The 14,834-nt window shown below is 41.9% G+C and overlaps 1 protein-coding gene across 14 annotated transcripts in view; it reads right to left on the bottom strand.

Moving 5' to 3' along the window:
• The window catches only part of dnah7 (dynein, axonemal, heavy chain 7), a 359,684-nt gene that overhangs the window by 150,545 nt on the left and 194,305 nt on the right, over nucleotides 1-14,834 (bottom strand). The gene's annotated exons all lie outside the window — the stretch shown is intronic.

Raw genomic sequence — 14,834 nt, 5'->3', positions numbered from 1 at the left:
CACAGGGGAGACTACTTTGATTAGAAGTGTTGGAGGTAAGGAGGAGTCAATATCTCTTCACAACATAGTGCTGAATTCAGAACAAGTTAAAGGACCTATTGTAGTAGGAGTTATTTCAAAGTTACCCATGCAAGGAGTTTCATTTTTATTAGGGAATGATTTGGCAGAGGATAAAGTTGGGTCAGTTTTGAGATTAAGAAATCAACCTAATAAGGATGATATTAAGGAGGATTGAGAGATTTATCATACATGTGCTGTAACAAGGTCTTTGTCTAAGAAAATGATGACAGCAGAGGAAGATCCAGTTGATAGAGACTTCCCAATGCTTCTGAAATAGTCTTGAAAGATCAGATTAATTGTGAGAGTAAAGATTTCTCTTTGTCAAGGAAAGAGTTAATTCAGTCACATTGGACAGATAGATCTTATTGACTCAAGAGACAAAGCAGGATGTGAACAGGAGAATAAAGAAATGGCCTGTAGATATTAATTGAAGGGTGAATTGTTGATGAGGAAATGGAGACCTCTTGATATTTCTGCTAATGAAGAGTGGTTGGGGTGGGTGGGGGTGGAATTCATCAGGTGGTCATTCCGAGAAATAACTGGAATGGAATTTTAAATTTAGCCCACAGTCCACCTTTGGGTGGTCATCTTGGTGTAAAGAAAACCATGAATAAGATTTTGAGACAATTTTTCTGACCTGGTTTGAGGAAGGATGTTGTAAATGTGTGCTGGTCATGTCACATTTATCAGGTTGTGGGGAAACGTAACAAACTGTTGTTGGGGAACCTTTTATTCGGGTTATTGTGGATTGTGAAGGTCTCCTTCCTAAAACTAAGTCTGGGAATCAGTACTTGTTAACAATTATGTGTATGGTGTCGAGATTTCCAGGAGCTATATCATTAAGAAATATTAAAGCCAAAACAGTGGTCGAGGCTTTGGAAAGATTTTTCAGTTTTTGGATTACTCAAGAGATCCAGAGTGATCAAGGATCTAACTTTATGTCTGGGTTGTTTCAGCAGTTGATTTATGAGTTGGGAATAAAACAGATCACTTCATCCATGTACCATCCTGAAATTCAGAGGGCTTTGGAAAAATTTCATTCCACTCTTTAAAAATGTGATGAGGATTTATTGTCTGGAGAATGGGAAAGATTGAGACGAAGGTATTTATTTATTGTTATTTGCAGCAAGGGAGGCTGTGGAGGATTCATTAGGTTTCAGCCCTTTTGAAATTGTGTTTGGACATCAGGTTAGAGGACCTTTAACATTGATAAAAGAACAGTGAATTAATGAGGATGTCCAGTTGGACGCTGGATTAGATTTCTAAATTTAAGGATAGGGTACAAAGAGTGTGGCTCAAGAGAATTTAGAAATGGCTCATGGTAAAATGAAATGTTTATTTGACAGGAGAGCTCAAGTGAGGAATTTTAAGACAGGAAGTAAAGTGCTAATTTTGTTCCCAATACATGACAATCGTTAGAGCTAAATTTTCTGGACTGTACATAGTTAAATCAAAAACTGAATGATGTTAACTATGTTATAAACACCCCAGATAGTAGGAATAAAACTCTGGTTTGTCACACAAATATGTTGAAACCTTATTATGAGGATATGGGTAATGGAGAACAGTCTGTATCAAAGGTATTAGCTGTTGACAGAGTTGAGGAAGTTATGGATCACACAATTATGGAAACAGAATCTTGTGAGGGTAACCTTAAAGAAACCATGGTTCCTGTACACCTGTCCAACTCAGCAATTTTGGAAAATCTGGAGGAAAAGTTAGGCCATCTTAAGTCCAAGAGCAGATGCAATTGAAAGAATTAATTTTGAAATATGCAAATTTGTTTCCTGATGTGCCAAAAAGGATGTCAGTAATTTATCATGATGGAGAGGCAAGTCCTGCATATAGAATAAACATTCAGAAGAGTAAAATCATGGATCAAGAGGAATATATGTTGGAAAGTCATATTTTTAGACCTTCGAACTGAAATTGGTGTTCTTCTTCTGTTCTGGTACCTAAACCAGTTGGATATGTTAGGTTCTGTACAGATTTACAGGAAGGTTAATTCAGTACTAAAACAGATGCTTATCCTATTCCGAGAATAGATGACTGTATTGATAAAATTGGGAAAGCTAAATTTCTTACTCAGGTGGATTTATTGAAGGGTTACTGATGTGAACTGAGAAAGGAAAGAATATTTCGACTTTTATAACTCCATTCGGTTTTTACAAGTATAATGTGTTACCTTTCGGCAACATTCCAAAGGATGATCAATTCAGTAATCCAAAGGTTGACACATACAGATGTTTATATTGATGACTTGGTCACAAAAGGTAACACATGGAAGAACATCTGAGGGAATTGGACAGATTGTTTGAAAGATTATCCAAAACAAACTTTAGTATCAATTTAGCTAAAACTGAATTTGGACAAGGTACTGTGACATATTTGGGTCATGTAGTTGGTCATGGCAAAGTTGCTCCTATTCAAGCTCTGGTGAATGCAATTTCTGAATTTCTTATTGTAATGGAGTAGATAATTTTGGAGAATTTGGTAAAATTAGAGTAGTTACATACATACACACATTTTAAAACAAATTTTATTTGAAATACTGAAGAATTCATATTCAGGAACTTTACAGAAACTATGGAGAATACTAAGCACATTTCACAAGTAGGTGCTAATTGAAATGACATCATGAAATGAATAGACCATTGTTTGGATTGGAGACAGGCTGGCTGGTTGAATAACTACAAGGCTTCTGACCTTTCTACAAAGTGCTCACAGAAAGGTCACTCCTGGCTTTTGTTTACCTAAGACAACGGCTTGACTAAAAAGGAGAACTCCTGTTGTTTGCTGAAGAAGGTGGGGGTTTTTGCAAGTGAGAGAGTCACATGGGCTTTCTAGCAGTTGGCAGATGGAGGGAGAGAGAGAGAAAGGAAACAAGCTCTCTCAGCTAGTGTGTGGGACACAAAGCATCTGAACGGTGCAATCAAGGAGAAGGTGGTTGAAAACAGAAAGCTCCAGAGTGTCGGATGGCTGGAAGTGCCATTTGTCTGATGTTTCTCTTGGAATAAGGGGAATAGAAAGGAACTTTGTGGTAGCCTGAAAGAAAAAGGTTATCATCTGTAAAACCCTGATGGGGCAAGTTTTGTCAGTGAACCATTGAGGTGACTAATGGTGGTACCTCAGTTGTGGAAATCCTGGAACAACAAATTTCTCTCTGAAAACCTTACAAGAATCTTCCTGAGCAGTAAACATTTACCTTTCAAGCACCAAAGCCTGGTGAACTTTATATATGTTAAATTCTGTGCACAATATAAGAATTGCCTGCAACCAATGAACTTGGAAGAATGAGAAGTGAGATTGAACTGTGAACCAAAGAACTTTTCTTAAATTTACACACACACCATACACGTGTGCTTAGAATTAGAAGGGGTTTAATTTGGGTTAGTTAAGTTAATAGAGAGAAGTTAAAATTTGATTCGGTTTTCATGTTTAAAGATAATTAAAAACAACTTTTGTTTTAGTAACTATTTGTCATTGTGAATATCTATTGCTGCTGAGTTTTGGGGTCCTTTGGACTCGTAACACTATCCTCCATGACAAGAAAGCAGTGAGAAGGTTTTTCAGAATGGCAGGATATTATTGGAAATTTTGCTGAAGTTGCTCTTCCTTTAACCAATCTTTTGAAGAATGGGGAGAAATTTGTATGGATGAAAGTTTTTCAGAGATCGTTAGAAAATTTAAAGGAGATGCTATGTCATTACCTGGTTTTAAAATCTCCTGATTTTGACAGCCCATTTTCTTAAGCAGTAGATGGCAGTGAGGGGGCAGCAGGTGCAGTTTTGTTGCAAAAACATGATAAAATTGACCATCCAGTTTCCTACTTTTCAAAAAAATTCAATATTCATCAAAGGAACTATTCCACTATTGAGAAGGAAATTTTGTCTATAATACTTGCTCTGCAGAATTTTGATGTATATCTCGGTACCACTCAGAAACCAATTGTGATATTTACTGACAACAATCCTCTGCTGTTTTTGAATAAAATTAAAAATAAAAACAGAAGATTGTTAAACTGGAATTTAATATTGCAAGAATATAATCTGCAAATTCATCACATCAGGAGGTACAAATAATGTGATAGCATATTGTTTGTCAAGATGTTAAAATTGATCATGTATAGAAATATATACTCTCAACATTAGGTTACATTGTTATAACATGTTATACATTGTGTATTATTACTTTCGTGGTGGTAAAGTCAGTTTAGTTATAACTGAATTTTAACTCAAGAGTTAAAATTCCTTTGTGGGGAAAGTGTGACAGATTATGTTATATTTTATGTTGTACATAGATATGTTTTAAAGGAGATAAATTATGGGAGGTTTTTTAGTATAGGTCACATACAAATACTTCAAAATATATCTTATTTAAAATGCCAGAGCTCTGCTCAAGCCAGACAGTCCAGGCTGCAAGTACCTTTGCAAAAATTTTGAAGAATGCCTACAGGGACTTCACAAGTAGGTGTTAATTAAACATGCCGTGGAGTAATGGATTATTATTTTGGAAAGCAACAGATAAATGAACCCAGAAGATCGCGTCCGGTGCCGCAGTCTGTGTGCAGTTTGCTGTTCTAAGAGAGTTGTGTGTTTTGAGAGAGAGAGAATTCAGTTCCACAGTTCAGCAGCAGCAGTTGGGACTGGAACAGGCCAAGCTGGCAAGCTTGTGGAAAAATCCCACTTTGAAGACAGGTTGGGCGTTCTTAGTTAAACCTGTTCAAAGCCCTTGTGGTCCATGCAAGAGATGGCTGGCTGTATAATGTTTCACTTGAAATAAGGGAAACAAAAAGGAACTCTGTGATGACCTGAAAGAAAGAGATTATTGTTGGGTGTAAGCCCACCCTCTGCTGGGCATCATGATGCCCACATCATGATGTCACCCTTCTATCTCTCTCTCTCTCTTTATATATATTTTAAAAAAAAAAATATATATATATATATATACATATATAAAACCCTGTGTGTCAGCAGCCATGTTAGTCTAATAGATATAAAGGATGAAAAAGCATCAAGTCTCCAAGTCTTAATTGTGTGAGTGCATGCACAACAGTGGCGACAAGGAACGAAATGAACCCTACTCCATGTACCAACCATGAGAAAGAAAACAACAGAAGGTAGAAAACAACTACCAAACAACCCCAACAAATTTCCAGCAAAAGAACAAGGTGAAATCGTGCCAAGATGGTGGAGGGAAAGTTTGAGGAATTCAATGAAGTAGAAGAAAGTTGGGATAACTACATAGAACGGTTTAACCACTACTCCATAGCCCACAATATTATGGAAGTTCCAGTAAACCACAAACATGCCCTCTTTCTCAGTATAATGGACGGAAAAACATTCAACCTCCTTAAGACCTTGCTGTCCCCAAAAGATCCAAGGACAAAGACATTTAATGAATTATGCACAGCTCTAAGGAACTATTTAAGCCCCAAACCACCAGTTATGGCAGAAAGGCAACTATTCTGTGAAAGGAGACAAGGACCAGGAGAAACAGTAAGTGAATACCTAGCATCGTTGCACAAACTGGCGGAGCACTGTAATTTTGAGCACTTTCTAAATCAGGCACTGCAAGACAGATTAGTGATGGGCCTGGCAAATCACCAAGCAAGGCAAAAATTATTAGGAATGGATCAAGACGTTACATTACAGATTGCATACAGAGCTGCCTGCAGCTCTGAAATGGCAGATAAAAACCTGAATGTGGGTTAATCAGACCTACTGATCAGGACGTCTTCCCACCAACAATGCTTCCGTTGTGGGAAATACAACCACCGACCAGAAAACCGTTTCTTCAAATATTCTAAATGCAACATTGCAAAACATAAAGAAATATCAAAACTAAATGTCCACTTCTAAAGCGCAAGTGGCCTGAAAATAATTAGGCAGCTAAAGTCAAAACAATTGGGGAGAGAGAGAGACAGAGAGAACCCAGCAACGATGAAGATAACAACCCAACGACTGCCCTTCAAGCTCCTGAAATTTCAGCTCCTGAGATATTACACATCCAAGGAATAAATGGAGGAAACACTACAATCTTTATAAAGTTAAAAAATAAATGGACACCCCCTGAAGATGGAGTTAGACACAGGGGGAGAGGTGTCCCTAATGCCGTTTCATGTAAAGGAACATTTGCTACCACACATCCTTGTAAAAACAACTGAAATAACTCTAAGATCTGTTACAGGAGACAAAATCAAAGTTTTTGGAAAATGTACGGTCCAAGTACAATGCAAACAACAGCAACCAAAAACACTCTCTCTCTTCATCTAGATACCCAGGGACCAGAACTCTTTAGAAGAAACTGGCTACAACACATTCCCCTAGACTGGCTGGAAATCAGTTCAATGCTAAATATAAACCACACAGATACCTCCGAGCGAGTACTTGAACAAATCCTCAACAACATGCAGTGGTTTTCCAACAAGAATTGGGGAAAATCAAAGGTGTTCAAGCCAAACTGTAATTAAAAGATGATGCAGAACAAAAATTCTTCAAAGCCAGAACAGTCCCATTTTCTATGAAAGGGAAAATTGAGGGCTGAATTAAACAGACTAAAACATGAAGGCATATTAGAACCAATATAATACAGCGAGTGGGCAGCGCCCATCACACCCATACGAAAAGAAAAAGGGTGAAATTCGCATTTGCGGCGATTACAAAATCACCATAAATCCATCACTCAAAATACCCAAACATCCCATGCTCAAGGCAGAAGAATTGTTCCAAGCACTAAACAAAGGACAAAAATTCACAAAACTAGATTTGTCACAAGCATATCAACAGATAGAATTGGACAATAAATCAAGGGAATATATGACAATCAATACCCATCGGGGACTATTCACCTACACATCTGCCTTACGGAGATTCAGCAACACCTGTGATTCTTCAAGCAACAATGGACAAATTACTACATGGACTCTCAGTTGGGGGATACCTAGATGATGTCATCATCACCAGCCAAAATGACAGTAAACACTTACAAAACCTTGAAAAGGTTTTAACCAGACTAATGTACGATTACGAAAGGACAAATGTGTCTTCAAGTGCCCCTCAGTAACATACCTTGCATTTACAATCGACAACAAGGGGATGCGAATGAAACCAGCAGGAACAGAAGCCGCTCGCAAGGCCCCATACCCAACCAACAAATCGGAATTACAGTCTTTCCTAGGCCTTGTTAATCACTACTGAAAACATATCCCTAATATGTCTACACTACATATCCCTGATATGTCTACACTACATATCCCTAATATGTCCACACTATGCATCTCAAGAAAGATCAAACATGGTATTGGAACACAGAAACTAAAAACACAGTCTATCAACTAAAGGAAATACTAACATCAGCAAATAAGGTGCTGATCCACTACAACCCTCGTAAAGAAGTTACACTAGCCATGGGACTCGGAGCAGTCTTCTTCTTTCTTTGGCTTGGCTTCGCGGACGAAGATTTATGGAGGGGGTAAAAAGTCCACGTCAGCTGCAGGCTCGTTTGTGGCTGACAAGTCCGATGCGGGACAGGCAGACAGACACGATTGCAGTGGTTGCAAGGGAAAATTGGTTGGTTGGGGTTGGGTGTTGGGTTTTTCCTCCTTTGCCTTTTGTCAGTGAGGTGGGCTCTGCGGTCTTCTTCAAAGGAGGTTGCTGCCCGCCAAACTGTGAGGCGCCAAGATGCACGGTTTGAGGCGTTATCAGCCCACTGGCGGTGGTCAATGTGGCAGGCACCAAGAGATTTCTTTAGGCAGTCCTTGTACCTTTTCTTTGGTGCACCTCTGTCACGGTGGCCAGTGGAGAGCTCGCCATATAACACGATCTTGGGAAGGCGATGGTCCTCCATTCTGGAGACGTGACCCATCCAGCGCAGCTGGATCTTCAGCAGCGTGGACTCGATGCTGTCGACCTCTGCCATCTCGAGTACTTCGACGTTAGGGGTGTAAGCGCTCCAATGGATGTTGAGGATGGAGCGGAGACAACGCTGGTGGAAGCGTTCTAGGAGCCGTAGGTGGTGCCGGTAGAGGACCCATGATTCGGAGCCGAACAGGAGTGTGGGTATGACAACGGCTCTGTATACGCTTATCTTTGTGAGGTTTTTCAGTTGGTTGTTTTTCCAGACTCTTTTGTGTAGTCTTCCAAAGGCGCTATTTGCCTTGGCGAGTCTGTTGTCTATCTCATTGTCGATCCTTGCATCTGATGAAATGGTGCAGCCGAGATAGGTAAACTGGTTGACCGTTTTGAGTTTTGTGTGCCCGATGGAGATGTGGGGGGGCTGGTAGTCATGGTGGGGAGCTGGCTGATGGAGGACCTCAGTTTTCTTCAGGCTGACTTCCAGGCCAAACATTTTGGCAGTTTCCGCAAAGCAGGACGTCAAGCGCTGAAGAGCTGGCTCTGAATGGGCAACTAAAGCGGCATCATCTGCAAAGAGTAGTTCACGGACAAGTTTCTCTTGTGTCTTGGTGTGAGCTTGCAGGCGCCTCAGATTGAAGAGACTGCCATCCGTGCGGTACCGGATGTAAACAGCGTCTTCATTGTTGGGGTCTTTCATGGCTTGGTTCAGCATCATGCTGAAGAAGATTGAAAAGAGGGTTGGTGCGAGAACACAGCCTTGCTTCACGCCATTGTTAATGGAGAAGGGCTCGGAGAGCTCATTGCTGTATCTGACCCGACCTTGTTGGTTTTCGTGCAGTTGGATAATCATGTTGAGGAACTTTGGGGGACATCCGATGCGCTCTAGTATTTGCCAAAGCCCTTTCCTGCTCATGGTGTCGAAGGCTTTGGTGAGGTCAACAAAGGTGATGTAGAGTCCTTTGTTTTGTTCTCTGCACTTTTCTTGGAGCTGTCTGAGGGCAAAGACCATGTCAGTGGTTCCTCTGTTTGCGCGAAAGCCGCACTGTGATTCTGGGAGAATATTCTCGGCGACACTAGGTATTATTCTATTTAGTAGAATCCTAGCGAAGATTTTGCCTGCAATGGAGAGCAACGTGATTCCCCTGTAGTTTGAGCAGTCTGATTTCTCGCCTTTGTTTTTGTACAGGGTGATGATGGTGGCATCACGAAGATCCTGAGGCAGTTTACCTTGGTCCCAACAAAGCTTGAAAAACTCATGCAGTTTGGCATGCAGAGTTTTGCCGCCAGCCTTCCAGACTTCTGGGGGGATTCCATCCATACCTGCTGCTTTGCCACTTTTCAGTTGTTCGATTGCCTTATATGTCTCATCCAGGGTGGGAACCTCATCCAGCTCTAGCCTTAGGGGCTGTTGAGGGAGCTGGAGCAGGGCGGAATCTTGGACTGAGCGGTTGGCACTGAAAAGAGATTGGAAGTGTTCTGACCATCGGTTGAGGATGGAGATCTTGTCGCTGAGGAGGACTTTGCCGTCTGAGCTGCGCAGCGGGCTTTGGACTTGGGGTGAGGGGCCGTACACAGCCTTTAGAGCCTCGTAGAAACCCCTGAAGTCGCCAATGTCCGCGCTGAGCTGTGTTCGTTTGGCGAGGCTAGTCCACCACTCATTTTGGATCTCCCGGAGTTTGCGCTGAAGATGGCTGCATGCGCGACGGAAGGCTTGTTTCTTCTCTGGACAGGACGGCTTTGTAAGGTGAGCCTGGTGGGCAGCTCGCTTCTTTGCCAGCAGCTCCTGGATTTCCTGGCTGTTTTCGTCAAACCAGTCCTTGTTTTTCCTGGAGGAGAAGCCCAGTACCTCTTCAGTGGATTGCAGTATGGTAGTCTTCAACTGATCCCAGAGGGTTTCAGGGGACGGGTCCGTGAGGCGGGTTGCAACGTCGAGCTTTGCTTTGAGGTTTGCCTGGAAGTTTCCTCTCGCTTCGTCTGACTGCAGGTTTCCAACATTGAACCTCTTTCTGGGGGCTTTATTGTTCCTGGGCTTTGGCTTGAAGTGAAGGTTGAGCTTGCAGCGAACCAGCCGGTGGTCAGTGTGGCATTCCGCGCTAGGCATGACCCTGGTGTGGAGCACATCTTGTTTGTCACTTTCTCGCACCAGGATGTAGTCCAGGAGGTGCCAGTGTTTGGATCGGGGATGCATCCAGGTGGTCTTAAGGCTGTCCCTCTGCTGAAAAAGGGTGTTTGTAATGACAAGTCGCTGTTCTGCGCAGAGCTCCAACAGGAGGCGCCCATTGTCGTTGCACTTGCCGACGCCATGCTTGCCCAGGATTCCTGGCCAGGTTTCTGAGTCTTTGCCGACACGAGCGTTGAAGTCGCCCAGGATGACAACCTTGTCAGCTGTAGGGGTACGTTGGATGAGGTTGCGCAGGTCGGTGTAGAACTTGTTCTTTTCTGCTGGTTCCGCCTGGAGGGTTGGAGCATAGACACTGATGAGGGTGATGTAACGCTTGTTTTGAAGTGGGAGTCGCATGGACATGATTCGGTCCGAGAGGCCTGTCGGAAGGTTTTCGAGTTTGGAGGCAATGAAGCTCTTGACCATGAAGCCTACACCAGATAGGCGTCGTTCATCCGAAGGCTTGCCAGACCAGTAGAGTGTGTAGCCCGCGCCGCGTTCTTGGAGGCTGCCTACATCTGCCAGGCGGACTTCACTGAGAGCGGCTATGTCGATGTCAAGTCTGAGGAGTTCATGTGCAATGAGGGCAGACCGACGTTCAGGTCGGTGGCTGTCAGCCTTGTCTAGCATGGTTCTGATGTTCCAGCATGCTAGCTTGAGTTTGTGAGCATCTTTTGAGGGGGAGGACGTGGAGGGGGAGGATGTGGAGGGGGAGGACGTGGAGGGGGAGGACGTGGAGGGGGAGGACGTGGAGGGGGAGGACGTGGAGGGGGAGGACGTGGAGGGGGAGGACGTGGAGGGGAGGACGTGGAGGGGGAGGACGTGGAGGGGGAGGACGTGGAGGGGGAGGACGTGGAGGGGGAGGACGTGGAGGGGGAGGACGTGGAGGGGGAGGACGTGGAGGGGGAGGACGTGGAGGGGGAGGACGTGGAGGGGGAGGACGTGGACCTGTCCTCGGGCCTGCGCAAAGGAGCTTTTAGGTGGAGTGCAGTGCGCGCAGTACTGGCCCCACCCTTTACACCCATGGTTCGTGTGCCGTGGCCAAGCAAGCTGGGACGTGGCAGCGAGGTCTTTGGGTCGTAGGTTTTATATCGGAGTGGCCTTCTCCTATGCAGGTTTCTTACCCGGGCTGGAGGGGCCTGCCTCCCCTCCTAGGTCGGTCCATACTGCCCGGACCGGGGCCGAGGCCGCCGCAGTTCACGCTGTGCCTGGATTGGGGCCGCCGCCTCCCACTCGGAGCAGTACTATCCAAACAAATACCAGATGAAATTTTCTTACAAATAGTAAATTTTGGGAGGCATAACAAGGAGAGGCAACATCATTTATATTATTGAAGTTTGTTCAGAAACATAGATCTGTTTGCATGTACATACAATTCTTTGAAGGTGAAGAAACTACAGTACTAAGAAAGCAGTATGAAAGCATTGGAGATCCTCAGCTTTATAAACAAAGGAGAACATACAAAAGCAAATAAGTTGCGATGAATCAAAAATTATTTATTTAGTCACAAACAGGAGTGCTATGTCCAATTCTAAACACCACACTTTAGAAAGAGCATTGAGACTTTATATAATTCAATAGACAACATTCCTCCAATTATTCCACAATGCAACATACAAGTTCAGTTTCTGGCTTTTGCTTCATAATTGATTCTTAACTTTTGTAATTTGCCTAATTTCAGAAATGAGTTTAAGTTTCAACTGCTACTGTGCTTCATTGGTTGTTTAAATGCAAGTATAGTTGTTTGCGGTAATTCTGCCTTTAGAGTGTCAGTTGAAAGGGAAGAAAAGAAGTCGGTGCATAGCAGGAGTATCTGGGATGACTGAAGGCATTCATTAGAAAGAACACGAGATCTCCAATGTCTCAAGAGGAATCTGGGACATATAAGAAAGACAACGTACCTAAAGGATTTCAGGAATAAATCTTCTAACTAGACAATGGGGATCAATGGCTTTAATTATTGAGTTTCTATGGTTATTAGATCAAACTGGGAATGAAAGGCCTGTACTCATTGGAATTTTGGAGGGATCTCATTGAAATATTTCAAATGTTGAAAGGCATGGACATAGTATATGAAGATAGGTTTTTTTTTCTCCAGTGGTGGGAAAGTCTAGGACAAGAGGGCACAATTTCAGGATTGAGATTCAGAGGAATTTCTGCCAGAGGATGGTGAATCTACAGAATTTCTTGCTTCATTCAGATGTGGAGGACGTCATTGGGTCTATTTAAGACAGAGATTGATAGGTTCTTGAATAGCTAGGACATCAAAGGTTTTGGGGAAAAGGCCAGGAAGTGGGGCTGAGTGGGAAAATTTATCATCTGATTATTGAATGGCAGGGCAGATGCAATGGGGTGAATAGCCTATTTCTGCTCCTATGTCTTATGGTCTTAAGCATATAATTAAGCTCCACAATTGTCTTTAGTATATTGTGTCATTATCTGAAGACCGATCAATAAAGTTCACCATTTAAAATGCTGTCAAGCTTCATGTCTACTCATTAGCAATAATTTATTGATCAGAATGAGAACCAGTAAAGGGTAGGTTATTACGAACAAACATAATTGATTTTATTTTACAACCCAGTGACCTGTGCATTGAACAGGTTAAGTCTCTATAAAATGTTACTTGTATGGAATTCCAAAAGATGTTTGATGTAATGTTTCATAAAAGAGTGTCGTTTAAAGATGAAACCCAGAATCAAAAGCAAATTGTTGATCTTGTTAGGAAATTGCCAGGCATCAGAAAGTGGGAAGAAGGTACAGCTACTCCAATTGGCTGCATATTCACCAAATTATTGACAACTTCACTGATGCAATGAAATACCATGAATGCAATTTGCCAATAGCATGAAGTCAGCAGAAACTTAAGCAGTAGAAATTTATGCAAAAATTTGCAAAGTGATATGGGTGGCCCAAGTGAATGAGAAAATCTATTGCAAATAGATTGCGAGTGTCTGCAATGTGCCAAGAAAGGATTGTTCAGATTACTTTACAAATGGAGAAAATTAGAATGAAAGCCAATAAGAGATTGATAATCTAATTATATGGTGTAACAACAATTTTGTCCTCAACATTATCAAGACTAAGGAGCTGATTGAGGACATTAGGAAGGTGAAGCTAAGGGACAACATACCTGACTTCATCATCAGGATGGTGGTGGAAGAGGTTAATACTTTCAAGTTCATGGCTGTTCAAATCAGTGGACTTCACGTGGGATCAGCGCATCAAGAAAGTGCCTCTACTTTCTCAGGAGCTTGAGAAAATTAGGCATGTTGATGCATAACCGATTGAACTTCTCCAGGTGTACCATGGAATGTATACTGCTTGATTGTATCGTGGCCTGGCATACGCAGGCAGCGACAGAAGTGGCAGACACAGCCAAGTTCATCACACACATCAATCTCCCACTCATCCAAGACATCTACATAAGGCACTGCCCCAAGAAGGCAGCCAACGGTTAGCATAGCACTGTTCGTGTAGTGGTTAGCACAATGCTGTTACAGTACCAGCAATTGGCACTGGGGTTCAAATCCCACGCTATCTGTAAGGAGTTTGTACATTCTCACTTGTCTGCGTGGGTTTTCCCCGGGGACTCTGGTTTCCTCCCACCATTCAAAATGTACCAGGGGTTTTAGATCAATTGGGTATAAATGGGCAGTAGAAGCTCATGGGCCGAAAGGGCCTGTTACCATGCTGTATGTCTAAATTTTAAATAAATTAATTTTTTTTAAATGTAAACATCATAAAGCACTACTCTGGAAATGTACAGAAGCCCAAGTCCAGCACCTCTAGGTTCAAGAACATTTTTTTTCCAACAAGTATCAGGTTCTTGAAACTTCTGTATCACCCAAAACATAAAATTACACAAGACCACAAAACATCTGTGAATATTTATTATTTAGCATCTTCTCTCTTTCATGTTTATTATCTTTTTATCTCTTCATTGAGCCTTAATTATATTTAATTTGTGTTAGTGTGTTTTATATAACTGAGAAATTGCAGCAAGTGAGATAGTGCATTTGTACATTGTACTATATTTATGTATATGACAACAAACTCTCATTAATTAAATGCTGAACATGCAGTGACATTCAAGGGATCCATATGCATATATCAGTGCAATATATTTGAAAGTTTCAAAAAAATTATCAAGTCTAATGGAATCTACAGAGCTCACTAATATAAATCCCAAGTGAGATTGTGCCTGGAATATCAAAAAGTGAAATTCTGAAATACAAACAGGACCTTGTGGACATGCTCAATAGGTCAGGCGGCATCTATGGAAAGGAAAACAGGATTAACCTTTTACATCAAAGACCTTTCATCGCCCCTGAAATACTGAGCTCATTTCTTGACATGGCACCTTTGGAAGACCAATCTTGGAGGAGTGCAGTGTGGGTTTATCAGAATAACATAAGAATATGATAACAATTTAAGACAAGTGAAGTTAGAAAACATGTTTGAAACCACCTTTAGCAAAAGGTCATTAAACAATAAAGTCTGCAGAAGCTTTGATTGTAATGTCATACATTGAAGTGCTGGAGAAACTAGGAAGGTAACACAGCATCTATTGGAAGTAAATGGTAACCAACATTTCAGGCCCGAGCCCTTCATCAAGGCCAATTTTTCATTTTACATCCAAGATCGATAGACAAGTTAACCAAAGATAGTGAGGCTTATGGGGCAAAAATATATTTATGAAATTTGTAAATATATATTACTCATAATCATATTGAATAAACATATTTTTTGTCTAC

This window comes from Narcine bancroftii, chromosome 4 (assembly GCF_036971445.1).
Source record: "Narcine bancroftii isolate sNarBan1 chromosome 4, sNarBan1.hap1, whole genome shotgun sequence".
In the NCBI taxonomy this organism is placed as follows: domain Eukaryota; kingdom Metazoa; phylum Chordata; class Chondrichthyes; order Torpediniformes; family Narcinidae; genus Narcine; species Narcine bancroftii.
This window is presented reverse-complemented; position numbering and strand designations above follow the sequence as displayed.